The following is a 26604-nucleotide window of genomic DNA, read 5'->3' on the forward strand; positions in this document are numbered from 1 at the left end:
AAGTTTTGCCTGGGCCTCAGTGGGACACGTAAAGTATGACATTTCATGAAATTCTGTTGAAGATCCTCTAGTTTTACAATTCTCTCACCAAGCAGCTGTTATCACAGCCAGTGGGCCCCACCCGGCTGTCTCACCGGAGCCAGACCTGTACACTGCTTCTTTGTAGAGCAAGCCTTAGTAAAATTATGTGGTAAAAGTTAATTTAGTATCTCTCTTCTAGGAGAACATTGAGATATGGAAACAGGTCTGTATTGGAGCGTAGTCTGCTCAATATCAGTGAACAGATGTTACAGTCATTATCTTTTGGGCACCCAAAAGTGGACCTTAAAATCTGCCTTCAGAGGCAGACACATACAATTCTAAAGATCTCAGCTAACCACCACTGCTCTGGGAAACACAAGGGCTGGAAGGCAGATGTGCACTCTTGGAATCCCACTGTGACTTGGATTTCTGTATCCAGTTACTGTCTCAACAAAGACATTTGTAAAATGAAGCTGTCTTCACCCTCCCCCTTCTCTCTTGCTGCATTACTGGTATCTATTTTTGGTTGGGTTTTTTTTAAATGTTCCACTTAGAACATTTTGCTGTGTTCTTTGCCACAGTGCTTGAGACCTCTGTGCTCAGGATGCAAGCGATCTGTACCTGACTTCTTTCACAGAAAGCTGGAATCAGAAAGGGGTTCTCCTTGACCTACAAATTCCAGTTTTTTAAGTCTTAGCAAACTGAGTAAAAGCAGGGGAGAAAACCCCTGCTGATCTGGATGCTTCTGTGTAATCTTTTGTACATACCAAATATTATGTTGTTTTATTTATTCTAGTCTAGTTAAAATGGTAACATTCTTACCCACCTATGTGTGTGTACATGTATACTGAATACCAAAGATTTATATTAACAACTGTTCCTGAATAGAAACAGTCAGTTATACTTCAGTACTGGTACAACAGCATTTACAGTACAGACTGGATACATGTATTACTATTTTATAAGGAAAAACATACCCTTATTCGATCAGTTTTACATACAGAAAACCTCCATGCAGACAAAGCCCAGGGAGCCGAATGGAGTTGAGGACCCCGCTTGCCTGCCCCTCCGTCACCCTGGGGTTTGCTGCTGGCTGTGGCTGTGATGAGGTGTGGGATGCCCTCTAGTGATGCAATGTTCCTATCTTTGGAAATACATTTTTGCTTCCCGTGTGGCTTTTGAGGTCTCTGGACAAAACAGCAGCTTGTGGCCTAGGCAAGGCAAAGCAGTTAAAAGAATTAGTGATAATACCACCACATCCTCAGCCTGGGGGAAAAAGAGGTACTGTGCACATGTCACTTGGCTGTTCAAGTCCTGCTTTTCTGACAGGACTGCGTGGACCCGGGTTGGCAGGCTGCAGAAGGAGCCTCACACAGAACACCTCTGTCCCAGGGAGTATTTCTGTGACAGCTACCTAGCAGGAAGAAGGAAGACTGAGGGAATGATGGCCTGAGTCCTCTTAATCCTCGGTTAAAGACTGTCTCTGGCAGAAAGTCTTGTCTGGGAAAGTGGATTTTAAAGACAGGCCTCTAAATAGGGAAGAATGTAAGAGCAGAAGAATTAGGTACAGGTAAGAAGGCTGTAGACAATATTAGAAGAGAAAGGAAGCCGTGACCCAGTGCTTGAGTGTTCAGTGGGACACAGGCTCTAACTTCAAATCAATCTTTAGTCATTGGGGAATATACGTACACAAGGCAGTAATTTCTATTTGCTTATCATGCCTCTAACTTCCATTAGAAAGGTGATATCCTCATGCTCTGACAACGGCCAGTCTAAGGACTTGGCTCATGTTGAAACCCATTTTCCTACTTCTCATGAACCCCACAATCAGACCCTCCACCTGAGCCTGGAAAAGCCATAGCAATTAGGACAAGCCTCTTGTCATCCTGCAGGCACAGAATGCAAGCGACATTGATACAGAATGGAAAGTGAGTATGAAGCATACTCCAGTGACTTTCTGCAGCATCCATCTGGGAGGATGCTGTCCTTTCCCGGCAGCTAAGCAGATTCCCCTAAGCATAGTAAGGCACTCCCAAACGGAACTGTTGCTGTCAATACCAACTTTAGTAAATCCTAATTTCTTCTAATTGTTAAGGATCACAGGGTACTTGCCACACTGAAAGTGTTTACTGGGGTAAACCTGGCCAAATTAGTGTTACCTATCTTCACGTTCAGCTGAATATTTTGTATTCAAGAGGTGTTATAGCAGCTTAGAAGAGCCAAGACCAAGGGGGATGGAGTGTGCCCTTGTATAACTGGATCAGCTCCATCACAACTATTCGATTCCAGAAGAGGTCACTAACAATCTGTGCCCTGCGCCTCTGCCAGGACGCAGCAGAGAGCGGCCGCTGCCTCCCCTTTGGCACCAGAAGAAGCATCACGGTGCCAGACACAAAAGAGAAGATCGCTTACTGAAAGGCGAGCTACAGCCAAGTGTCCAGCTGCACTGCCTTCAAAATGTATGAAAAACATGTAGCATTAGAAAAGCACTGTGGAAGATGGCAATTAAAGCTCATCTACACACTAACTAGGATTAAGTCAGTTTTAAGATACTACAGCCAACACAGAGACTTGCATTGAAATAATTGTCAGAATCTAAATAGAATTCTGTTAATTTAGTTCAAGGTGTAAGTAGACAAGCCCTTGGTTTTGAAACCACAGTAGAAGAAACAAATTAAACTTGCCTCCAAGTAAGGTAAGTGGTAAATATTTTGATGTGCTCAGGATCCCACTAAACTAGGACACCTGAAATCCATCAAGCAAACACTCTTACATCATACAAATAATGGCAAAAAACTCGGTGACATTCATCATTTTCTTTTAAAATGTCAAACAAGAGTGCAAGACTGATAGCCCAGCAACGCTGCTGCTGCTGTCAGCAACTCATTTAATCAGTTGAGGTGTTAATTCTAATAATGTCCTGGACTCCATTTAATTTTGATTACATCATTGTTTTTTCTCAGTCAAATTGTGCACTGCTCAGGTTTACAAATAAGGGCTTTGTATTTGATACTGTCTTTCTCCATATTGAATCTTCTTACTGCTGCTTACACTTTTGCTTATATTATATTATTTGGCTGAGATTTGAAAAGCTAAATCCCCATCTGCTCTGATACTGAAGATCCGACGGCACATTTAATTTTGAATAGCCATTTGCCCCAGATTCTTGGTTAAGATTCTGCCCACGGATAATATTCACAGCATGCTAGTTCCATCGTCACCTTCTTTCCCCTAGACATCGGTGCATTTCAGTGATGCTATCAACTATGAAATACTGCTATTCTTGACACATCTTCTATTCTTGTTCTTTCAGGTCTTTTGATCCTCTACCATTTACATAGCTTCCTTACTTTAACACCAATAATCCAAGCTAAACTACAGTGCAAGCCAATAGGGAAAATAGCTCCAGACCTTGTATAATAAGAAAAAATAAATTATTTGGTATCTTAGCTGTTCAGCAGCTTATATGAAAGCAAATAAGACAATGTTTCTCATTATTTGAAGCATAGCAGGCAATTCCTTTCAGGAGACAAGTTGCAGGTTATTGCTAGTGAAATGATAACTCTCCTTTAAGGGTCAGCAGCTCTTTTAGGGCCCTTCCCTCCCTTCTCCACCCTCAATGAAATGGATTTTAAAATAGAAGATACAAAAATCCAAGAATTGTTCTTGCTTATATGAGTAAAATTATCCTCCAATGTAAACACACAGTTATGCTAAATAGAAGTTGAATGTGGCCAGAAGGGATGAAAGACAAAGAAAGAATTAAAATAAAAGCAAATGGAAAAATGGGAAACTAGCAAATAAAACTTTTAAAATAGCTCCTGTGGTGATTGCAGGACTAGAAAACCACTTGAATGCAGTCAGAATGTTTATCACCTCCAAAGCAGAAATCTTGTGAAACCCAGGTCTGGTAGCTTTTTAATAGCAGATTGCTGAGATTTTTAAATATCTATTCAGTAATTAAAAGTCCAGATGTTTTATATAGGAGCAGAGTAAGAGCATTTCCGTACTTGCTGCTTTGCTTCTAAAGCCAGAAGAATGACAACACTGACAAAAACAGGTGCTATTGCAACGATCTTCCTAGATTGCACTTGGAATTCAAAATTTATATCTGTTTATGTTAATATTATGGTAATAATTTCTCAGTTTTGCTAAAGACACATAAAATTTATATGTGATTTCCCAACACACATGAATGTGTGGAAGTGGTCCCAAGGCTGAAATTCTGTATAATTGCCTTTGCGGCAGAGTTCATCCTTCTTATTCAGGTACTATAACTAATTTATTACATGTGTCTTATGTCTGAGCTTGTCAGCACTTAATTATATCCGAGAGAACCAGCTCGTCTGTCCTGACAAACTACTGCTCTCAATGTTGCTGTTCTTATTAGGACATGGAGCACTTGTAGCTTAACATGATATAACCAGTAACGCAACAGCAGATCAGCTCAGGATGGACTGCAGCCTCCTGTGAGCCAGAGCTGAGCCATCTAAACGGAGCATGAGGTTTGGGCTCTGCAGCCACCCTCAGTGTCCCTGAATAACAGTAGCAGCTGGGACCTGAGCCTGGGGTTCAGGCAACCACTCAGCTAGCCAGGCAAACTCACCCACCGACTGTCAGGCTGGGAACTGTCTTCACACGTGTACTCATACACATAGGCACTCACGTTTAAAACATTCAGTCTCACCAAAATTCATGTAGTTTAGTATAAGGCTAGTATATACCTTTAAGTAGCTTTATCTGACCTTTTAAAACCAGACAGTTATGTTTCACCCACTTATATATTTGATCCCAGTAACTTGTGTTTAACTAAAGCATGTCTTTCCTGAAAGGCCTGTATTTTAGATTCATAACAAAATGCCAGCTCTGGGACCTTGAGAATCACTACAGAGCAACTTCATTTGAACAATGTTAAATTTTCGGTGGCTGAAGCAATGCAGTTTAAAATGTATGTGCCATTTTGCAGAATTATTCTGGTTTGGTTTGTTTTAGCTTTTCAACAGTAACTGTTTTACTTGATTTTTGTCAGAGTTTTGTATTATATGCAAAGACAGAGTCAACCTGTCCATTACAAATGGTTCATCTTAACTTAGATACAGTAAAGCACTCAGTCCAGGGTAGGACTACTTAAATTATTAATTGCTAAATATATTTTCTCTCACTCACCCTTTTTTTAAACATTTAGTAATTTATTTTTTAACAATGTCATGCCACTGCGGCTATGGACACCCCACTTTTCCATTTACATAATAACCAGATCCACCCTTTGCTCGAAGAACTGCTCCCTGTAACACCACATTTTCTGTGCCCCTCTCTTCCACGGAAGCATTGAGATTATAGGGAGGATCTGTATGATTGGGTTTGGATGCTGTGACTTACTGGGAAAAAAGGAAGTGGATATTCCTCCTTTGTGTGAAATTCTCTAGGCAGGCCACATACATGCAGGAGCAGACACAAGAATATGCTTTGTCACATAAACTTCTATACCCACAGCACCACTGAAACTTTAAATAGTTCACACAGCCTGAGAGTGGCTTAGAGAAAGCATTTCTGGATAGTTTAATGTCTATGCCAATAAAGCCATTGGTTGAGCTCGTCTTTTTAGTGCTTTGTGTGCCTTGGAACACACTTTTACTACATGCAGTAGTGTGTCTTTGAAGGCAGCAAAGCTTTTGGATTGGCACAGTTACAGTGCTGGGTGAATTGTAACATCCTGGAAAATCCCTTTTAAATGCCAGACTAGGACTTGGAACACATCCAAGCATTTGCAGCAGGCACAGCAAAACAGCTTTTGGAATTTAGCCTCCGTACTATGCAGACACTTAAAACGGTATAGACACATTCTGTAAAGCTAAGAGCACTTGAAGTCAAGCAGCATAAAATAACCCAGGACGGTGGATTAACTGGTGTAGGATTCGGTATGGGGAAATTATGTGCTTGCCTGCTGGATGAACAGGGGAGGGGGAGATTGCTTAGGATGCTAAGCCTCAGGTTCATAATAAACACACTTAGAGCAATATCAATTCTTCTCCAGTGGCTGGATACAGATTTTTGGAGGAAGACTTCTTAACTAGGAGAAGTTCCAGCTGTTTGCAGGGACTAATGGTTTGAGTATCCCAAGTGCTAACTGATAATGAGAGCAGATCTCATTCCACCATGAGCTACTTCTCATGCTAGCGAGAGAGCCCTCCTTTCTGGCTGCAGTCAGCTGGCTGCTCAACAGAGGAGCTGTTTCAGCTTCAGGCTGCCAGCTGGTAGGAAACTTTCAGATGGTCCCCTGCCATTAGCCATGGCCTGAGCAGGAACCCCCACAGCTATTAACTCATTTGGGATCTTCCCCAAAATCAATAAGCCTGAAGCTAAACCTATAGGTACAGATCTCCAAATCCCTAACTCACATCTGGCTGGCTATAAGTAGCTCATTTTCTTTTAGGTGAAGACTAGCTATAATACTTGCAGTCTCTCAATTACCTTTCCAAAGTTAGCTTGTTTACAGAAATTAAAATTAATCCTAGTTTATATTTCTGGGTCCTGCGAATCAATGGTTAAGCTGTAGGCATTGCAAAGCAAGCTCAGTTTTTGTTAAGAACAGCTATATACCTTTAAAGCAGTCTTTGCCCTAGGAATGCCTCACCCTTGCTGTTACACACTGTGTTATGGCATCATTAGCCAGCTCAGTGCTTCAAAGGCATATTGTCTGGTACACTTGGGCAACACTGGCAGGTTTTACTAGTGTCTTGCATGCTAGTTTTCATAAGTATTTCTGAATCTCAGTGTTTGAAGAATTGTCTAAGTGCTAAGGCATGGGTTTATAACAAATAGTGAGTCTGAATTTATAGCACTGCTACTGCCATGCTTATTGCAATGTGAGTTCAGAGATAAAAATGTGTGCTCTGGTTTCAGACTCTTTCCTATCTTCTGATGTCACCTTTATTTGATGTTATCTTTGCAAGATGAAACAATATTAAAGTGTATCCATGTCCTTTACTTTTCATTCCACCGTCTACTCCTCGGTGGGTACAGCAGTATCTTTAGGCACATGCCAATCACTTCTCATGGGTTCCTTTTTGTGACCTAAGGTAGTCATTACAGATCTTTTTCCGAGTGATCATAGAAAAATTTGCATTTCTTCTCCTCTTTGATTAGACTAAGAAATGCTAAAGAGGCCTGGAAATATTTCAGAGAGTTTGCTTCTCTAAATGGCATAGATTATAGCTGTTTGGTGATTTGCGCCCTTCCCATGCTTACAACTTTAGTATAGCTCAGTGCCCGTTACCCTGGGGCACTGTTATCACTGCTCATCTGAGATACGACCAAAAAAGACAGACTGCTTTAAGCCAGGGTGGCACAAACTAATGGAAATGAGGAAGCCACAAACTCTTTTACAGAGTCTTGAGAGCTTTGCTTAATACTTATTCACAAGAAGTAGATCGCTACTTATGAAGCCTTAGTGGTTGGTGATATTGGTACACAACTACATTTTTTGAAACATATATTTCATCATCCATGACAAAGTAACCTAAGAATAACACAACAAAATAAAGGAAGTTTTTATATAAATGAAAGGACACTTCTGTGCTCACTAGAAGATTTACACAAACTGTCCATGGAACATCTAGTATGATGCAAGCCTGTATTTAATGCAGTGTTATTCTCATGTCCCTAAAAGGCTAAAATGCCAGGGTTTCAGCAGCATGTAAGGGAAAAAAAGAAAAGCAAGTGTGGATGTGACAGTGTGGATGAGCAACTTGATGACAAATTGAGCAATGTAAACCAGTTTTTTACTGTGTTCTAAAAAATGGAAAGTTTAGAGTCATCACCTCACCATGAACAAATCTGTTTTCCCCCAGTTCCCGGGAAAGCTTGTTTTCCTATTTAACAGCTTAGAACAGCTGTATGCCACTGGGACAGTGAGATTCTGTGATCCTATAAAGGTGATGCCCAGTGGCTAAGGCATAACATAAGCCATGCTAAATATGAGGAAGAGACTGTGAGCTCTGCTAGTGAACTTGGGAAATCAACATAACGAGGCAGTGAGATGCTGTTGTCGGTAAATAAATGGCTGCTTTTTACACACAAGGCAGGAACTGAAGCTCACAAATACACGTGTCAAACCTTCATTGGTTGATACATCCTTTTGCCCACTTGCAACTTAAATTTTTGTGGCATTTATAGCTACTCAGGTGCCAAAAGCACTGGTAATGTAAAAGATGAGGTAGCAGGCAGAGCAATAATACTCTAATACACAGGCTGAGTAAGACGGAGATGAATCCCAGACTTCTGGAAAACCATAGGTCACAGAAGATGAAAATGAACACTTGGTGTGGTGATACAGTATCCACTTGTTCTCTTTCACCCCGCCCCATGTACAATGCTCCTAGATGTCCTAAATATTTTGCTACCATTTCTGTTCATTGGGTAGGCGTCTTTTTGAATTAAATATTTACACAGACTGCTCAGTATTTCCTCAGAGGATATGGGAAGCTTGAAGTCCATCAGCATACTATACAGAAAATGCCTAGATTATTTTTGCCTGCATGTAGTACTTGACATGTAGCCAAATGAAATTTCATCTACTGTAATAATGACTGTCCCAATGATTTACTTATCTTTGCATGGACATTACAAGCTCCATAGCTTTTATCCACAAATTTTGAAAGCTTATGGTCCATTTTTTCCAGGTCATTAATAAATTTAACACGTCAGTCTCAACAGCACACCCTAGAGTGGTCAATTATTATTTTTGCTTCACTGCAAGATGCAGTCATTCCTAACAACTATTTTCCTTAATACTGCATTTTGTGTTGAAACCACACATTTAGCTTCCTTTTCTAAGTGGTATTATAGAGGCATTATCTTTGTGTCCAAACAGTGAAGACTCCAGACAATGTGTAAACTCATATTACAGAGTCCTCCTCAGTATTTGTTGAGGTTCCAGCTCCAAGAGATCATCTGAAGATGCGTTCACAAAAAAATACTGTTGGTCAAATTTGGAAATCATTCAAGAAAAAGAAAACCCTGATATACTGGGGTTTTTATCTAGCAAGGGAGGATTAGCAGGAAATTTTCTATGGAAAAGAATATATTGAGTGGTCTGCTGTAGCATTCTTACATCAGAGCGTCTTCATTGGCTGTGGTTAGAAATTGGATGTTTGCAATTGCTTATGTGACATGAAAACTCTGAACAACTCTCGGTGGCTGCCCAGCATTCCCTCTGAAACTTGTAAGGGAGCCCTGAACTGAATGTCTGCTGGGGTCAGGTCATGCTGCAAAGTCAGAATTATAGACCTAGTTGGCCATGGAAGAGACAACCTTCCAGACTGGCAGTCTCTCTTGGTTTTATGCCACTATGCAGCCAGTTGACAAAGTTATTTTATGGGGTTTTGGGCTTTAACTGGAAGCATTTACTTTTGAAGTAACATAAAAGCAAGCCTCCAGAGTTTTTCCTCCTTCCATCCAAGAGGATTTTTAGGTCTTGACGAGCATATACAAACAAAAGATGATTGATGAGAATATTTATCCTCTGCTGCTTGTTTCATTTACTAAGCACTTGGGAAGCAGAGAAAAAATGTAAACCAAAACCAATTCCTAATATTTCATGTGCAAGAGAGGAAAATTTTTTTGTAGAATGCTCTGATAGTCCCATAAAAATGTTATATCTGGAAAATAACAGCAGCTCTTTGGGAAAGGGATTTGTTGAGATGACTGACTTCCCAAATCCTTCCTCGGAGTTCATGATTCATATCTGTGAGCCCTCAGTCAGAAACTGAAGTCATTCAGACAACCCATTACTTTACTAGCACACCACTAGCAGGCTATTACCAAGGTGTTTCACAGAGCACTATTGGTCTGATGACTGCAGAGGTTAGCTCATGCTGACAGACAGTACTTCACTTCTCTTTCTTCACATCACTAAGAAAGAGATTCCCACTGGGACACTCTTGATACCCAATGTCATGACGACATAAGTAAACGGTCAATTCTTATAACAAAAAAACCAATTTATTTCTCTTATAGTCCATCATCCTAAGCTGACAATGCTGCCCCATGAACTCTACAACTGCCCACTCTCACAGAAAAGCAGCATCTATGGTACAGTTTTTGGTGATGGACAGTTAACTACTTCAGCAATGGGATGAAATTAAAACTTATTTACACCAAATACTATGTCATTGTGAAGGATGCAATCCTGTTTACTCTTACTGCACTGGCAGCCAAGCTCCAACTGCCCCAGATGGAGCAGATTAATTTTGATGCATTCCTCCTCTCTGAATGTCATTCACTGATCGTGGCTCTGCAGTCCAAAAGCTTCACTCATAACTCTACCAAGTGTCAGAAATTATGGTATTTATTAAATCTCATTCTACATTTAAGATTGGTGATAGCTAAAAGCATAGGGTCATATATGTTACAAGGTCAAAGAGAGTCATAAAACGATACAATAAACACGGCTGGCTGTACTCATCTTGAATCACGTGTCACTGAGGAAAAAGTGTCCCTCGGAAGGGAAGAGCAAACCAAGTGTACGGAAGGCAGAATTGGAAAGACCACCGCAAAACAAGCACATTCCATTTTCCCTTTAGAGGCCTCCCATCTGGAACAGTACAGGGAAGAGGAACAGTTCATATTGTTTGTGGCCCATCGCTAGCAGCCATCTGCTGATCTAAGCAGCTGTGTTTACAGCCTTCAAGGTAAAGCAGTCATCCATCTTTTCTCACAGCCTGCTCTTATTTCAGTGTATGCTGGTACACGAGAATATGAAATGCAGTGTCTACTCATCTATGCTACAGCCAAGCAGAAGCCAAAGCCAAAACCATGGGATACCAAAGTGCAGCTGACCATTATATTAAGATGCTTGGATCTCTGTCAAAAAGCCGTTCCCTAGACTTACAGCTTTGAACCATGACAAAAAAAAAAAAAAAAAAAAAAAAAAAAAAGGACAGTTTACCCTAAAGTTGCTTCCTGCAACCAACAGAAAGTGGTTCTTGACACAGGCCAGCAAATTGATGCCTTTCTGAGTACTGCTCAAGCTGCCGAGGAGTTCCATAATCTAGCACACTTAACCCCTTCTTCCTATGCAGGCAGTCCGTACATTTGTGATGTGCAATTGTTTACTCCCCTCTGCTCAGAGCTAACATCCTTCCAGCAATTCTTCCTGTGCATGAGTACCAACAGAGCATGTGGTAACTCCATTCGCTGCATGTGGCCAGCTGTACAATTCCATTATGCAAATGACAATGCTGATAATTAAAAGTATTTATCAAGTAACCACAGAGGAACAGGGCTCTCCTCCATGACCAAGCCGTACTCTTCATCGTTGTGGGACTATACAATGCGCCTGTTATCTTTGCTACAATTGTCTCAGCAGCTATCCAAGACACCGGCTTACAGTCTGTATTTTTCTAGGATATGACTGACTTTCATGGGATGTTCACAAAACAAGGGGCCTGGCATTTGCGATTTGGCATTTAACATCTGGAAACTAGCTTTGAAAATCCAGCCTATTTCTCCCTCCTTTTCTAAAGAAATTCACCTTCGAAAGATGAGAACTTCAGCTAGAAAAATAGAAGGGCATGTCTGCCCAAGACACATGCAGAAAAGAAGTTTCTATGGGACTTATTTTAATGTTGGTGTTTTCTCAGATCTCTTTCAAGAAAAAAGACAAAACCACACAGAACATCATAAATCAACCTGGCTTTGAGTATCTACCAGCAATGTAAAGTTTAAAAGGAAGGGAAAATAGAATGAAGCACTAAATAAACTCTGAAACTGTTTGACTTTCACACAGAAATATGATATCACAGAATTTTCACTCATAACCACCTTCTATAAATGGAATTCAAGGGCAAAATGATGTGGAATGCATCTGAAAGGAAAAATTGGAGAGAAAACAAAAATGGGACTTCAGAAATTTTAGAGCAAAGAAAGGAAAGCAGGTCAACAAGCAGAGAAGTCCTGAGAGAGAGGGCCCAGCTGGAGAGACTGGAAAACTGGAAAGCTTGTATCCCGTTTACCCATACTGCTTGTGCAGCCTGAGCAGTAAGACCATTCATTCCACCAACAGAGTGACCTAATCTTATACTTGAGTAACCAGATGCCTTTGGAAGTAGATGATGTTTTCTTTACATATCTACGAAGAACTATTTCCCATTTCTTTGATTAACCTTATGATTCCAGCTGGGATTCGACCACCTGTTTCCTGGGGAATAAAACTCTAACCTACCAAGTGACAGTCAAGCACACCAAAAAGCTATCAGAGTGTAAAACCTATTATTTGTAACTCAAGACTGTATTTAAGCTGGCACCTCTGAAGTTCATCAGAATTATTTTCTCAAAAATGTCAAAACCAGTTAACAATTTGCCAAAACCAAAACAAATTTAGTAATGCTTTTGATGACTCTGATAAGACTTTTCAAGAAAATGTTATGGTCAACATTTTACAGATATCCTGCCTCTCAGTTTCCAGCACTTTAAAAATAACAAAGATCTAGATTTGATTTTTATTGTACTGAAGTTATTTTACTCCTTTCTTGCTACAAATATGATATGCTATTTCCAATATTCATTTTGAATTTTTGGGGGGGGGGGGGGGGGGCAGTAATCAACATAACAACAAATAAGTGGGAACCAGCCAGGAATTGATTTAGAGAGAAATAATGAAGAGTTCCCCTAACCATCAGACAGATGAGGTTTTCTAACAGCTTTCCAGTTCTGCAGTGGTGACAAAATGGCACAACTGTTTGTTAAAAGAAGTTAGTAAATTTACTGAAGACACTGTACGACCTTGACATCAGGTCCCTGAACTTGATGACAGGGGTTCACATGGCTAGAGCAAAAAACACCTGATGATTCTTCTTTACAGCCACACCACGGGTGTGACATTTGATCCTAGGCAACGCACTTAACTTTTGTGTGGTTCCCTGTTTCATAGGGATCTTGAACTTCACTGGGTAATACTATAAGCAGGCTAGGACTCCTTGAGTATAAGCAAGGTAGGAAAAAAACAGATTTATTTACATGTATAAAGATCTTTGACTAGTTCTGACAGTTGTTAATTGCCACTTCTGGGTTTTTTCCCTTCTGCTAGAAAACATGGTCCTCAACAGAATTTAGTCAGAATTTATTGAATAATATTTTGAGGGGAGAGAGAGAGAGAGAGAGAAAAGGTGGCAAAAAATGTTGCAGTCACTTGCAACTGTTAAAATGTGTCTTGCTGGCAGCTTCATTTGGAGGAAAAATATAATCTCCAGTAAAAGTGATTTATCACAATGACACATCTCAATGCAGAGCTCAGCAAGAGCCACTTAATACACACACAAAAAATGAGAATGAGAGGCAGAACACAGAAGAGAATAAAAACCCTACATTTCTGATACCTTCAGAAATGACAGTCATCTTCTCTATTCCCCACAAAAAGGTAGCTTGCTCACCAGGCTCCCAATCCAATCCTCTGTCAATTGCACATTATCCATTTGTCTGAATTTTTTTCATTGAAAAGGACTTATTCTTTTGCTTGTTGTTTAATCAGAATAAGTTTAAAAAATTCGTATCACGTAAAAATTTTAAGAAAAAAATACCAAATATTCTAAAGGTTTAGGTTTCTAATTAAACTGAAATGGAAACGTCTGGCTACCATATTTTCGCCCAGAAATTAATATTCTTAAACCAAAACTGACGACTTCTTTCAGCACTTTCATTTCATCAAAAAGCGATTTTCTTTGGAAAAAAAGGATAGAAAGCTTCTGATGAGACATTTTTACATAAAACAAATGAATTAGTAAGTCCTCACAAACTTCCTGGTTAACTGTCATGATAGCAGTAACAGAATTTTGCTCTGTCTGTTCTGAAAACACAAGCTTTGCTCCCCCGTGTAACAGTCACTTTTCACGAGGTGTTAGCAGCGGAGGACCAGACACAGCTGAAGAGGTCTGACGGCATGCAGAAGGCTGAGGCACGCATACCCACAGCTCTGCACTCCTTCACACACTATCTTCTGGTCACACAAGTCTAGTCATGCTGTTCCCCTCTAAAGGCAGTGCGGGTAACGATGTACAAGAATTACCAACTTCTCTTAGCACCTAGCACTTGGACAGAAAGTACAATCATTCCTTATGACATTGTCCAGGCTCACAAAAGATGACATTCCTAGTTTAGAGGGTGGCACAGTTAATGCAGTATATATCTCCCGATTCTGTGACCTGCTCAGTGCACAGACAGGACTGTTTGAGTGCTAAAACAAACTAGAAGTGTGAGACAAAAATACTCACAGCTCCTTTCCCTTCTGTGAAGGCGTTCATTAGAATATTTTTCAATGCAAGATGAAAACTGGCCAGATGACAACTCAGATTTAAGTCATCAGATACTGTCAAGGCTTCTTAAGAGGAAAAAAACACAGGTGTAGCATTTACAAGCTCTAGTGCCAGCAACAAGATTCACTAGTATCCAACTATCCACTAAAGAATGGCTCCATTCACTCACCTGCAGCATAATCCTTACAACAAGGCCAGCTATTCAGTCTTGTGCCCTGAGCAAAATCCTACAAAGGAAGACAGTTTTATTTGGCATCGGTTGCTATGGGTATCAGTGCATCTTGCTTTTAAATTAGCTCAGGTGTGGTTTCAACAGTAGAAATAAGGGATGTTGTGGAATTCTAGAAAGCCTGAGGACACAGTTCCCTTCAGAGATCAAATTTACAGATGTTATATTCAACACCATTTCCTAAAAAAAGAATTCCTCAGTAGGCAGAAACTCTGTTACTAGCTGCATTGGGATAAAATTACAGTAATTCTACTACCTTAAAAGTTCTTCTCAATTTAAAATCACCAAAAAGATAGAGATTTACACAGCTTGGTTCCAGATTTCCAGTTCTGTCAAAAAAAGCTGGGAAAAGAATAAAAATAGTAGCAAAGCTATGCAGTAAACACTGTCTTTGTCTACTTACTACTCTACAGAGTACCCTAGTATAAAACAACAGAACCAGCAATAAGCAATCACAGAGCAGCAGAGTTTGTGGGAATTAAGCAAAACAAGGCACATGGATTACACACAGAAATCAGTGAAATGTCCGAAAAAGATGCTATTTGAATACTGCATAGTAAACACTTTTAATACAGTAATATACAGTTATTTCTTCAAATAAATCATAAATGACCAACAGCAAAATAAAGATCCGTGAAGACCTTCATGGTAAGCAACTGAAAATGACTGCAGTTGTATCTTTTACTGCCTTGTATACAAAATACCAAAAGAATTGCCCAACAGATGCAAAAATAAACAAACTAACAAATGATTAAACAGCTCCCTGGCCGGGCTTTGTCTGCCAAATCTCTGCCTGGAGAGGACTTTTATGTCCATGTAATGAACCCTCAAAATTATGGACTTACAAAGGAAACAGCTGCTTAACCATAATGGTAATTACTCTGGTCAGATTGCAGAGCACCCAGCCTTGAGGCTGTGGCTCAGGGCACCCGTCTCGTGCAACACAGGGATGGAACTGAATTAGTGTCATTGCACAGAGCTTGTAGCCGACTCATCCGTATTGTTTGTCACAAGAAGGCTGAGGAACAGGACGAAGCAGTGTGCTTGGCTGACTGTGTGGCAGGCCCTCCCAGGAAGGATTAAAGGCTGAGTGTCCTTGATACAGGCCATGTGGCACCATCATAAGGTGGTGTGGGATATCGGAAGTGACCGGTTGTGGCCCAGCTCCCACATCCTACAGCTTATGGCAGTTTTTAGACCACACTGAGAGTTAGTGGGGGCCAAGTTCTTCTCCCATTGCCCTCTGAAGCTCACCAAAAAGACCATCTTGGGCTCCAAGAGCAGAGAGGTACTCCCTAATACCTGCAGTATTAAGCCTGAAGTTATCATTACTGCACTTCTGTCATCCCAATGGCCGACAGACCTGTAAGCAACTCCGGGTACACTGCTGTTCATCTTACTGATGAGTCTCCTTGATCTCACAGAAGGCAGTGCAGGCCCATCTGCTTCAGTAGCACTGGGTACTTGAAGAGAGAGCAGAGTGTGTCCTATCATAGGTATAGCATGTCCTTCTCTAGCAAACATTATAGTTGGGGCAAACCCAGATAAAAACTAGTTGAGTGTCTTGCTCATGGTCATCTGGCAACTTGGAAGTGGTCAAGCCCAGAAAGCAGGAACCTCTCAGTTTTCTGTTCTAGTGACCAGAAAAAACACTGCTTCCCACAAGTGCTACTTTCCATATTTATATTGATTGCCTATTAACTGTGAATAGTCACAAATACAACACTCCCTAAATCCACCAGCAGGTCAAGGGAGGGGATTCTCCCGCTCTGCTCCACTCTCGTGTGACCTCCCCTGCGGTGCTGTGTCCAGCTCTGGGGCTCCCAGCATCAGAAGGACATGGACCTGCTTGAGCGGGGCCAGAGGAGGCCACGAAGATGATCAGGGGGCTGGAGCACCTCCCCTGTGAGGACAGGCTGAGAGAGTTGGGGGGGTTCAGCTGGAGGAGAGAAGGCTCTGGGGAGACCTTAGAGTGGCCTCCCAGTGCTTAAAGGGGGCTACAGGAAGGATGGGGAGGGACTCTTTATCAGGGGGTGTAGGGATAGGATGAGGGGTGATGGTTTTAAACTGAAAGAGGGTAGACTCAGATTAGATAGAAGGAAGAAATTCTTCACTATGAGAGTGGTGAGACACTGGCACAGGTTGCCCAGAGAAGCTGGGGCTGCCCCCTCCTTGGAAGGGTTCAAGGCCAGGTTGGACAGGGCTTTGGGCAACCTGGGCTAGTGGAAGGTGTCCCTGCCCACGGCAGGGGGTTGGAACTGGAGGATCTTTAAGGTCCCTTCCAACCCAAACCGTTCTGTGATTCTATGAAATTCTTCCTACACTCATGTTATCCAATAGATGGAGGCTAAGACTCCCATTACCACAGATCCTACCCTAAGTGGTGGAAACCACCGAACTGAAACGGACAAGTACTCTGGCTTGCACAGAAATTATCATTCTGATACATATATACCTGAGATAAAATCATCAATTATTTATTCAGCAGCTGACAAAGGCTAACAACATCTGCTCTGTAATTTCACACTGGCATGACCATTTTTGGCTCAGTGATCTGTGGTGTTACCTGCACAGCACCACCTAGGAAGTGCATCCACAGTGCACGGAAATGTTTATGTATAAACTGCTCATTCCAGCTAAAAGAGTGCTCAGGCTGTAGAAGTTGCTACAATAACTCATATCCACAATAGGGTACTTTAAAACGTGTCATCTGCCAAATACGTTTTCTGACAGAAAGTGATTGCTGATATGATACTAGATAATTTCTGTATGAATGGAGTTAAGCATGGTTTGTAAGAGACCAGGACAGCAGTATTTCAAGAAACAGACAACAGATTAGAGACAAGTGACAAGGCTGATCTCTGCAGCTGCAATTAACTGTCTTCCCTTCAGTCTCTCCTGCACAGTTCTAAGAAGGGCTACGTTTTCCTCCTGCTGATGAAGGTTGATTAGCAGTCAGGTGGGGAGAGGCTCTGGGGAGGGCATGACGCATTAATTAAATCACTTCTACCAGCTAAGTGATGACACTTTGATTTATAGCAGAGCTCATTCAGCTAGACACTGGCATTTCCTGGGCACCAAGATGAGGAAAAGCCAAGCTGGGAAGCAGGTAGGGCAAGAGGGGATGTGCACATAAAGGAATAGGAATAAACTATGAGGTAAATACCTGCAGCTGATAGAGAGTATTTTCGAAACAGTGCTTGCAGGAGCAGTAGGAATGACCACAAAACATGAGCTAAAAACTATTTAATCCACGTTGCTTATACAGAGATTATTTAATTTTGTCTGCATCTATAAGAAAAGCTGCTTTAGAATAGAGTCATGTAAAAGCCTTTCAAATTAAATATAATATAAATTATTTCATAAGGCACATTTCAACCTGACACACTCAGTTTGTGACTATAGACATAAGTCAGTGCTATCTTCAGGCACAACAGCAGCATTCTCAGAAAGGGAAGGTAGAGATCTCCAGAAGGCAGAGCAGGACAGCAATCCAGGGCTCAGTTTTAGATGCTATGCCCCAGCCCACTCCTGCTGCATCATCTGACAAGACTGACATCTCCTAAACACTGTGTTTCAATTTCTCCCTCTGCCAAAGGGCGATAATGTTATTTCACCAACCTTTGTAAAGGGTTACCTTTATCCAACTTTATCTATTTTGTTTAGGATTTTGACATTTGAAAAGGCTAACTTAAACAGTCTTCCCATTAGACAGCTTCTCTTTTGGTAGTAAGTCTACATATTCTTCCTTGTGAACTCTGTGGTCAAAATCACAAACCTATGCAAGGGAGAAAATACTTCCACACCCTGGAATCTGAAATAGGTCAAAGCATGATTATCATTACAATAGTATTTCACTCCCTATTCTGAGTCAACCATGCTTTGGTAATTCTTGGATTACTTTTTTCTTTGAAAGCCTAAAGCAAGTATTTTAGAACACTTCTGGTCTAAAACATTCCACTTACTGTACAGGCCAGCGGTATTTTTTTGTAAGACATATCTTCATTTTTGAACACAAAGGAGGTTTATTTGCTCACAACATTGCGTGAGCTGAACATTTTTTTTTTTTTTATAAAAGCCCTTTAAAATATATGCAAATTTTTAGCAAGAATCATTTTGGACCTCTTAAACTACACCAGGCTCAGTCTAGTTTCATACATGACGAGGCAACATTTAAGGAAAATGTCATACAATAAGGTTGATTCAGAGAATGTATTCCTCTTAGTCAATACTACTATCCTTCTAGTTAGCCTGTTATGCTACAGCAGTCCTGTTTGAAACCACATCATGCTAGCTGCTTGTAAGAAGATTTAATAAAAAGAGAATTCTTATTCTCTAACCTTTCAGTAACAAACAAAATAAATCCACAAACAAACCACCTCTACTGATACGGCTTCCCTAGCAATGACCAGTAGCAAAATATCTGCTCTTGTAAATTCACATTCCAATCAGTAAAAGATCTCATGAGATCTTGCCATGCTTGGCACATGCATCATGTACATTTGTTTTATCTCATTAACTTTGCTTATCTAAATTATATTTCTTCTTTCAGCTCAAAGCCTTGCTATATCTTCTATAAACAATTTTCACCTCTCTCAATGCTTCATCTCCTTTATAGGTGTGATTACTGTTACACTTGATAATATCTTGAACTTCCCTAGCATACCCCCTAGGACCTCCAAGTGCTGTATCGCTAATTTATTGTGAGAGTCAGATATGAGAAACCCTCTCCAGAAGCAGCAGCAACACAGAAATTTGGGTCATAAAGGTACTCTCTGTAGCAGACCTATACATAGATCAGTGTTTAACCAATATAATTTGTCCTTGTTAATGTTGTATAATGTATTTGGATTCTTTTGCATCATCAGCTCTTAATAACAAAAGACTTTATTTAACACTGAATTTGGTAGGCAGCTAGGTGGGGGTGGGGAAAAAAGCTAGCTTGCTTTTAAATAGATCCACATGCATCTCCTTTTCATCATTAGAATAAATTTCCAGAGAGGTGAACAGAGGTTTAGCTGCATGACTCTCATTAATGTTAACTTTATTTCAGTAATGAGTGAAAGTATAATCACTGGAGCTAATATAATCAGAGCGCTGAGACAAAAGTCTGCTGCTGTAAATACTGCTGAAGAAGATGACGTTAACAATACCAATAGGTAAGGGAAAAATAGGTGTCAGTAGCAAAATGACACAGTGAGGGTAAAGACCTTTCCTTTAGGTATAGTAGTAAAACTTAAAACTGACAGGAACTGTTGCACTGATGTGAATGCACTGACACTGGTCAGAGGACTGTCGGGCAAGATACTGAGCATGTCAGTACTCAGCTTTGCGAGCTGCTAGCAAAAACTGAGGAAGCAGTGGGCTAACCGTCCTGTGCCCTTAAAAGCCAGATAGGAAAGATAAGGAGGATTAAAGTAGTAGCAAAAAAGTAATGTTGAGATAAAAGAAAACAGCACGTGTATAAAATCAAAACCTATTGGTGACAGCTCCAGAAGACAATCCCAGTAATATATTGCACAAGAAAGACCTTATATAATGAAAAGCATGAGAGCCATCATGCCATTGCACTCCATTATTTAGCTAATAGAACGATCTGAACAGAACAAGGCTGGGAAGAATTTTATAGTAATTAGCAAACCTGTTAGTGCCCATTTTTCTTCTGCACAACACACGAACAAAAGAAAAGCAGACACAGCTATTAAGTGAATCTGACAGGAAGACAGACAATGAGTTGGGTACCTCTGCAGAAATAAAAATAATACTTACATTTTTTATTACAAAACCAGTATACAAGGATTTTTAGCTTTGCACTAAAAAATACACTGCAATACTCTACTAAATATATAGCACATAATCATCCACATCCATGTACTACTAGTAGAGGAGGAACAGAGGAAACATAATATATACATCCACTCCATATAATTCTTGCAACATTCAGTACCTCCATAAGCAGCTCAGTATAAATTTATCCAGATACCATAAACACGGGGTTTTTTAAATCATGTGGAACTGATCCACTGCAAGCTGTTTGTACCGAATCCATGATTTTAACCTTATAGCTACAAATGAAGTGTATTTATAATGACATGAACAAGATGTGCCCTTTTCACTTGATTTCAGTATCTTACTGACCCTTTGAAGACTGGAGCAGAATTGCTCTGAAATTGCTGATGCTCAGCAGCAAATCTAGGTGCTAAACCCTCTCACTTTTTGGATTAAGACAAAGCATATTTGGTTTTCCCATCCTGGCTTGCTGCATTGTCCTAGTCATTGTTATTGCAGATACCCAACCATAGCAAGAAGAGCCCTGATCAATATGTCTTTGTTGTGTAGACCTGAATTAACTACATCTCACTTTCCTTTGACAGCGACACAGATCACATGCAGCTGCTGCTTCCACTATAAGAAACAAGAATTCTGGAAAGCATATTCATTATCTGGCTGTTAAAAGCAGCGGAGCATGCAAGCCTCACCCTGCCTGGGTTACCTGAGAAATCAACATCTCCGTTTGATTAAGTGACTGCCAACTAGTCACCTTCTCACTCTAACCTTGATGCGGGAGGACTGTGACAAGTGCATATAGTGTAACATCACAAAATGTTTCACTGATGCTCACAAATAGATAGCTTAATTTGTTTTAATAGCCTGGTTCCTTGCAGCATTTCCACTGCAAACTCTGGTTTTGAGGGCAGAATATATCAGCTCTTTATAGGAAACCTACCTGAAAGCCAGCTGGCAGAAAGCCAGGGAGAATCCTGATGAGGTCCAAAGCTCTCAGTCTTTACCCAATTTACAGCACTTAATAATTTCCAAAGGAATTCCAACCTCTAGCACCACCATTTTTTTAGTTGTAGGACTCAGGATCAGAAAAATTGACTTTATAAAATCACAGCTCCTTAACAGATCTTCTGTAGCTGAGTATCACTTCTGTACCAAAAAAAACCCTGGATGAATTTCCATTTTATATACAGAAGCAACTAACTCCTTATAGGGTGAAGTTTGATTTTTATTTCACTCACCTTGCAGAAATAAGAGGGCTGTCAGTTGCCAACTCCCACAATGTTTTTACGGGTCTCATGTTTGTTGCTTTTTTCCCAGTTGCAGCTGCTTAGTAAGGTGGCCACACAGAAACCTCAGTTTTTACACAAGAAAGAAAAATGAAAGCTCTACAGTTGTGGAGAGGAACTCAGAACTTTGAAACTTCATTCACATTCAAACGTCCATCTTCAGATGATAGACAAGCACAGTTCTCACTTATTTTTAAATTTTTTATGGTGTTAGGAGTGGTCCTGGCTTGTGATTGCTGAACACTTAGAGTTAGAACTCTCGACACTCAACACCGCTGCTTCGGTTCATGTATCACCAGTAAATCACCTCACTTCCAGCTGCAAAGCTTTTATAAATAGGAATATGCATGATGCAGATAGAACCCATCTTGAATTTACAAACTAGCAGGACAGGAAAAAAGCATGTTGAACACTGAGAACTAGTCTTCCCAGGTGTCACTAACCAAGGCAGGGATCATTGTTTACATATTTTTTTTAGAATCACTTTTCAGCATAGGGCTGGGCTTCCATACAGTGAGATGAAGGTTCATGAGCACAACTCATCCGGGCTCATTTTGAGAAAATAACAAAAATTTAAGTAACTACTCAAAAAAAAGTTTAACTGATGTTGGTACTATTTGGGCATTACAACAAATTCTAAATATAAACTTTTCACAGTGAAAGACTGAGATCAGACAGCATGTACACCTTTCTTCTTTGTAAGTCATACTTCTGCAAGCAAGCCTCACCTGCTGTTGGCAGCAAGCTATCATAATCAGGATAAATGCTTTCTTTGGCAACCTAGAGGTTTTCAGTAACTTTCAAATAAATTTAGAACCCTTGTTGCTGAAAAAGGAAATGTATGCTTATCAAAGCAAAACCCATACATTTGAGATGCATTTGCCTAGTGGGATCCAGGCCCAAGATCTGAGTTCTTAGGGACAAATGCTACATAAATGGGAAAATTCACTCTGCTTTCTAGCCCAGCTGACAGCACAGGTGCCAACAGACACTAGTTTTCTCTCATGAAAACTTTGGATGGGTGTGCCTTTGCAACCATGATAGCATGAAATTTTGTACAAATCCTCAAAGCAAAAGTGGACAGAGACACTGGAAAACTACAGCTAGTACCAGATTAAAGTGGGAGTGGAAAGAAATTGAGAGGGGAGAAAAGAGTAGAGACATGCCCTCTTATCTGAAAACCAAGGGGGAGTGTTACACTACCTCTCCCTACTTAGAAAAGGAACGCAGTGACTATAGCTGAGACAGATCTGGTAATCATCAATTTGTGGTGAGAAGGACAGCACTGAGACTGAGACTTCTGGAGCACAAGTCTTATGAGGAGCAGCTGAGGGAACTGGGAAAAAAAGGAGGCTGAGGGAAGACCTTATCCTTCTCTACAACTGCCTGAAAGGAGATTATAGGGAGGTGGGAGCTGCTCTCTTCTTCTAAGTAACAAGAGACAGGACAAGAAATGGCCTCAAGTTGCAGAAGGGGAGGTTTAGATTGGATATTAGGAAAAATTTCTTCCCCATAAGCATTACCAAGCACTGGAACAGGCTGCCCAGGGAAGTGTTTGAGTCACCACCCCTGGGGGTATTTAAAAGACATGTAGATGTTGTGCTTAGGGACATGGTTTAGTGGTGGACTTGTCAGTGTTAGGTTTATGGTTGGGCCTGATGATTTTAAAGGTCTTTTCCAACCTAAATGATTCTATGATCTTATGAGATCCAAGGCAAAGCAGGGGAAGGAGAAAAGATATAGGGGCTTGAGGAGAGGAAAGGGGGGGTGAAGAGAGAGAAACCAGAGCAGTCAGTGAGCTGAGAGAAGAAAAATGAAAGCAGGTTTAAGGGTGGCGGAGGTTAAAAAGCAGAACCACAGCTCCCTGCGGTGAGAGGCTGGGAAAAGGAGAAGGAAAACAGGGCTCCGGGGGGCTGAACCCTTCCGTGTCCCCCGGGCATGGGGGTGGCTGTGGCCTCGGCCCACACCCCCCACAGCAAGCAGCCAGTCTCTGCGTACCGGGGACACAACAGTGCAGGAGTGAGGTTAAGACTTAAATGCACATTAAAACACGGCCTTGTGTATGTTTGTTTTAACAAAAAAACCCAAAACCCCAACCCAAAAACCTGCAGCAGGCTCGTTCAGCTGTAATCAGGGGAAGCTTCTAAGCGAGTGTAAACAAAACTACTGCTGAAACAAAGCAACACCTTGGCGTCAACTGGCGTTAGAGCAGTGCCGGAGCGCCCCGCCATGAGACCCCAGCTGCCGAAACGCCGCCTCACCTCCTTCTTCCCGGTCAGAGTCTCCACCGAGGAGCTGCCGGGCAGCGGGGAGAGGACGCTCCCGCCGAAGAAGGCCGTGGCCTGGACACGGTTATGGAGCTCTGTCAACGGCAGGAAACCAGCCTGAGAGCCACGATGCTCCGTCCTGTCCCAGGGCCTCGTCCTGGGGCCCGGTTCTTTACCACAGCAGCCACCTCAGCCCAGGGTTCCCCTCGCCCCGGGCTGGGCCGGTAATTGGGCCGGGGGGGGGGGGCGAGCGTGAGGGGAAAAGGGCGGGAAAGGAGGCTGAGGGGAGGCAGCAGTGGGACTTACCCTGCGCCAGCCCTCCCCAGCGAGCCTCGGCCCTGGAAAAGCCACGGCCTCGACGGCAGAGCCCGCCCTTCGCACCTCCCGAGCCCGGCTCGGAGGGAGGAGCCTTTCCCACCGCGCTGTCAGAGCGCCGCTCCCCTGGGGCGTGAGGAGAGCCGCCATGGCAGAGCAGCGCTCAGCAGCAGCCGGACAAATCGCTCCGATTTCTCCCCCTGCTGTGAGGGCCAGGGTTGTATTATTATTATCATCACTATTATTTTTAGTACAATAGCGGTCAACCAGGTTACCCTGGCACCGTGGCTATTTTCCCACATTAGCACCCCTAACTGCCCAACAGGTTGAAAACCCAGGCAGCCCTCAAAGGTAAGTTTATTTTTGTGGGTTTGGGTGCCAGGCCAAGGGTGCAGGGACAATTCCAGACAGTCACTCCAGACGTTTTCCTGGAGCAGTGTAATGACTCGTGTTCTGTACTTGTAGGTTTGCCTGCCTTTCGCCAAGTGAAACCCAGCTCTAAGGGCCATCTGCCAGCCCGGCTCCGCGGGGAGCAGACCGGCTCTTCTCCAAGGGCTGTGGTAACCTCTGCTGGCTGATCCTCGCTGTTACACCGCCTCAGACACGCTGCTAGAAGTAAGCTGGTTAAGGCTGACACAAGAAGTTGAACAAAGCCATCAGAAGAGGTATATTACATTTGTTTCTCATACTTTTGTATGCATTTGCTACCACAGAGGATTGGGGGGTTTTAATGTGCATTTTTAAGGCATTAGCGATTTAGATAAATCAGGACCCTGTTCATCCATGTATGAACGTGTTTATTTCCTCAGACAGCACAACTTTTATTACTAAGCAGGTCTGTAAAGTGTAGTTTGAAAATAATCTACATTTTTCAGTTTGAAAATGCAGATACAGCACACCCAGTGTCATCTTACACAACTGAGGGATGCATTTTTATGCATATGGTAGTGTCACTTAGTAGTAGTAGCTTAGGATGCTACTTTTTTAGGTGTTAAAATGAACATGTCACACCTGTGACATACTCAACCTTATCCCACTTCTTCAAATGGTGATATTTCAAATCTGCATAGAACAGGTATTACTCACATCAACAGGTACATTAAAGGCTCCAGGTGAGGCCATGGTCAGAAGTTGTAGGAACCACAAATGTTGTCTTTTTGTTCTGAGGAGTTTAAAATCTAAACAGATTTTGTGCAGGGCAGGAACAGAATGCAGACAACTGACGTATGACTCCCATTCACGTTGATTCCTATTAGCGTGCCTTACTCTGTAGGTGCATGCAGAGAGGCAGAAAACATATGGGAAAAATGAGAGCTGGATTTTAGTGGAAGCTTCCATTAAATTGGCAAGAAATCAGGTGCTAGTCCTCATTTCAACCATTAACAGCAGAAACAGATTAATTGTAATCTCATCTATGGAAAACCTAACACTTGCCTCCCACTCCATTTGCAATTCTAGCTTGCGGTCTTCTATCCCCTTAATTGAAATACATACTAGAAAAGCTTCTACAAGGCAAGTTTTCCAGCCAGAATTAATTTCTTCATTTTCTCTACTCTGTAACTTTGTGTTATTTTACCATAGGCGAAACAGCAGACCACAGCAACAAACATGCTTCAGTCTGAAGGTATCCTGAGAATTCTTGCTTAAGACCTGTACTTCTAATCTACTAGGAACCATGATTTCTAAGAAAAATCTGTGGCCACGTGACTGCCTCAAAAATGGAAAACATCATGTAGACAATATGCATGTTGCTACAAGTCAGACCTTATTTGACCAAAAATAGTAGATAGAACTGTCTGTTTAATTAGACACGGATCAAAAAATGAAGAACTAAGTACTTTGCCAACTTCAAAACCTGCAGGGAATGATGGAATTTTCCCCCCCCTCTGCATATAGTTAGTTGTTTGCCTCGGGTTGTAAAGAAATGCAGAGGGCTGTTATTAAAGCACCAATAATTTGCTGAACTCCATCTTTTGTGGAACTTGCTGAGTTAGAAAATTCCTTTTCACCTCCTCCCCCACCTCTCCTTGACTAGAAAAACTAAAGAACAAATATCACATTATGGGGCTAGGTAAAAGGATCTAGTGTGTTTGCAGTTTAAGTGACTAGCACAAGACAGAACAAATCCTAAAGCTTAAGCCTGTCCAGCTAAATGACAAGGGAAGTAGAAAAAAATTTACTTTTTAAAAGCATATCAGAACAACGACATATTTAGGATTTGCTGTGCTTTGTGCTTTAGATTCAGAAATTGACTCCTAATATAGCTTATTAGAAAGTTCTCCAAGCAATTAGAACCTGAGCACATGCAGGAGACAGAGTGAAGAATTGCCACTACAATGAGTGAGATTCTGAGAATGCACAAACCACGATCCCAACTCATCAGCTGTTTA

At 41.5% G+C, this 26604-nt stretch overlaps 1 protein-coding gene across 2 annotated transcripts in view; it reads right to left on the minus strand.

The window, feature by feature from the left end:
* Positions 1-26604, minus strand: part of SPRING1 (SREBF pathway regulator in golgi 1) — a 79911-nt gene that overhangs the window by 46083 nt on the left and 7224 nt on the right. The window contains exon 6 of one of the 2 annotated variants that reach the window (XR_012625639.1): positions 24995-25481. The exons of the other annotated variant lie outside the window; for it this stretch is intronic. The gene's annotated coding sequence lies outside the window, so the exon portion shown is untranslated. Of the gene's footprint in view, positions 1-24994; positions 25482-26604 lie in introns of those variants that run through there. 2 annotated transcript variants of the gene reach the window in all.

The sequence above is a fragment of the Strix aluco genome, chromosome 18, assembly GCF_031877795.1.
Source record: "Strix aluco isolate bStrAlu1 chromosome 18, bStrAlu1.hap1, whole genome shotgun sequence".
Taxonomy (NCBI): Eukaryota; Metazoa; Chordata; class Aves; order Strigiformes; family Strigidae; genus Strix; species Strix aluco.